We start from the raw sequence: 2,749 nt of genomic DNA on the forward strand, positions 1-2,749 counted from the left end.
GCGTCCGGAGCCTGTGCTCCGCAACGGGAGAGGCCACAACAGTGAGAGGTCCGCGTACCGCAAAAAAAAAAAAAAAAAAAAAAAAAAAAAGGGTGAATTTGAAAGAGGTCAGGAATTTTCGGGCAGCAGTCTGAGTATTTGATGAAATGACTGGGCAGAAGAGTTCCAATGAGGATGAAATACAGGCTTACAGAGAGTATGGAAAGAGCAAAGGTAGACAGCTGAGGACAGAGGAGAATTTTCAAGTCAAGATCTTAGAAGGTGGGCCATTTTCAAATGCTGAGGATATCTGGGGTTTCTCTGTGCTCATGGGTTGCAGAGGCAGAGAAGAGATTTTTGGAGCAAAAGATGAAGAGGACGAGAAAACAGGCCAATGTGTTAAAAGAGTTGTTAATTTAAGTATTAAAATGTTGGAGCTGGAGAGGAAAATTGAGAGGCTGGTGTTTATGTATGGAAAGGATGTTTTTGGACACTTTAACTTGTTTTTAAGCTAATGGATTATAAATTAAGTAAGATCTGATAAAAATGTAAGATTTCTTAAAAAGGAATGAACTGGTGGAGTAGAATTTATTTCAAATGGGACATGCTCCATTTATAGCACAAATGATCTGTTAACAAAATCTGTTACTGAATAAAGAAAATATCTTCATGAAAATTGATTGACCAGTCAATTCCGTCAAAATAATACACAGAGCCAGAAGACCTTCTGCCTTCCCCATTCCCTTCTTTAAGCTTTTGCACACTTCAGAGGCACTTCAGAAAGCAAAGAGATTTGGTCCAGGATCTTACTCCTGCCTGTTTCACAAAGTTTGCATGTTGCAGATTTGCAGTAGAAGCTGTGAGTGAATTGACTCCTTAACAGAAATACATTTTATTCTCCTGGGCCACCCAGAATCTGCCTTCTACTCCAAAGGTAGAGAGGCCTATCTTTATAAAGAAAACTGAGGGTGTTAGAGGTATTTACAGACCATGTGGAGTTCTAATTGGTTACTTTGTGGTTTATAAACCTGCTTTTGGAATCACCTGTAATTTCCTCTTCGAATCTGCCTTTGGCCATTTTTGGCTATTGCCCTTTAGTGGTACCAGAAACAGAATCCAATTAGGGCAGATAAAATAAACACAAAGATGAAACTAAAATTTATTAGTTTAACTTCTTGCTCTCTAATACCTAGAACAGTGCTTGTTACAACAGAGTAGGAACTCAATAAATATTTGTTGTCGATTGCCTTGCTAGATTTATTCATAAAAGCTTCAGAGAAGGAAAGATGCTTAGACTAATGACCAAATTGAATTTTTGTTTTTGCAAGGTTTTTGATACTGTTTCTAATGTTAACAATATTGGCAATTTTGAGAGAAAATTAAAATTGCTTGGCTCTGTCAACCATTTAGTAATTTATTTAACAATCGTATTTTAGGTGCTGAGAATCCCAGTCTTTGACTAGTACTGCATACATTTTTAACCATGTGATTGGTGTCACCATATCAGTTGGTAACTGGGTCTATGGAGACACTCTGGGAAGAGGCACCACATCTGTCTCTGCAAGTCAGGGGAGGCTTCATAGAGAAGTCATGAAAGATGAGTAGTAATTCATCAGGTAGACAAGGGAGAGAAAAGCCTACCAGATCAGTACAGAGGCATGTTAGCGGGAATGATCATGGCATGATGGGGAAATTGCAAGTAATTTAGAAGGTTTGGAAAGTAAGGTGTCTGTGGGAAGGAGAGGAGCCAGCCATGGAAAGTGTGAATGTCAAGTTGAAAAGTTTGAGCTCCATCCTGTGAGTGAGAAGGAGTCATGGAGAGGCCAGATTATAAAGAAGAGAGTGACATAACCAGATTAGAGTTTCAGAAAGATTCTTCAGGCAGCGCTGTGGAGGACAGACTGCAGTGGAAGCGGGAGACCAGCTAGATCATTAATATAACTGTCAAGATGATTCATGTGACAAGGACAGTGGAAACAGGCAGGAAGGATGGGTTTGCGATGATGGGTTGAGGAAGATGAGTGAGGATGGATCTAGGTGACTAATCACTGAACCAACTCATAACTGGTCCATAACTGGTAACATAAGGCAGAGAGAACATTTGTATAAACAAAATGCATAAGCAGACCAAAATTTTGTACATTGAACATTCTACTAATTGTGCAGATTTGGGAATCTTTTTTCCCCCTAGGACACATCTGTCTCCGAACAGTTAATGAGTGATGAAGTGGGCCGAAGGCAGGAAGCAAGGAGGCAGAGAATCAAAGTCTTTGAAAATCAAGCAAACTAAATTATTAATTCTTTCTTCCACCCTGGCTCCCCAGACAGAGTTCACTGTATATCACTGAGAAAAGTGAATTATGTATCTATCTGAACACTGTTGTCAGAAACACCAAATTCTAGGATAGAAAATTCAGTAAGCCAACTATTTTTTCCCGATTATCTAAAAACATTAACTCCTCTACTCCCCGCCCTGCACCCCGGACACACCCCGGCCCAGGCATTACATTTTAAATCATTGGAATATCTTAAAAATAATGTTGGCAACTTCAGTGTCCTGGTTTTCCTTATTCCTTTTATTTTTCCCTGTTGGTCAAAGTGAGAAACGGTAGTGAGGTTGGACAAAGGAGGAAGGGTGGTTGGGGAATATGTATATTAGGTGATTGGGAATTAGGATTAGAGGATAGTTTGAAGCCACTCAAAGTCAAATCTGGGAGGACCTTAAAGACTGCTTAGTTCCTTTCCTTCATTTTAAAGTAAATACTGCTGA

This window comes from Lipotes vexillifer, unplaced genomic scaffold (assembly GCF_000442215.2).
Source record: "Lipotes vexillifer unplaced genomic scaffold, Lipotes_vexillifer_v1.1 scaffold1276, whole genome shotgun sequence".
Taxonomy (NCBI): Eukaryota; Metazoa; Chordata; class Mammalia; order Artiodactyla; family Lipotidae; genus Lipotes; species Lipotes vexillifer.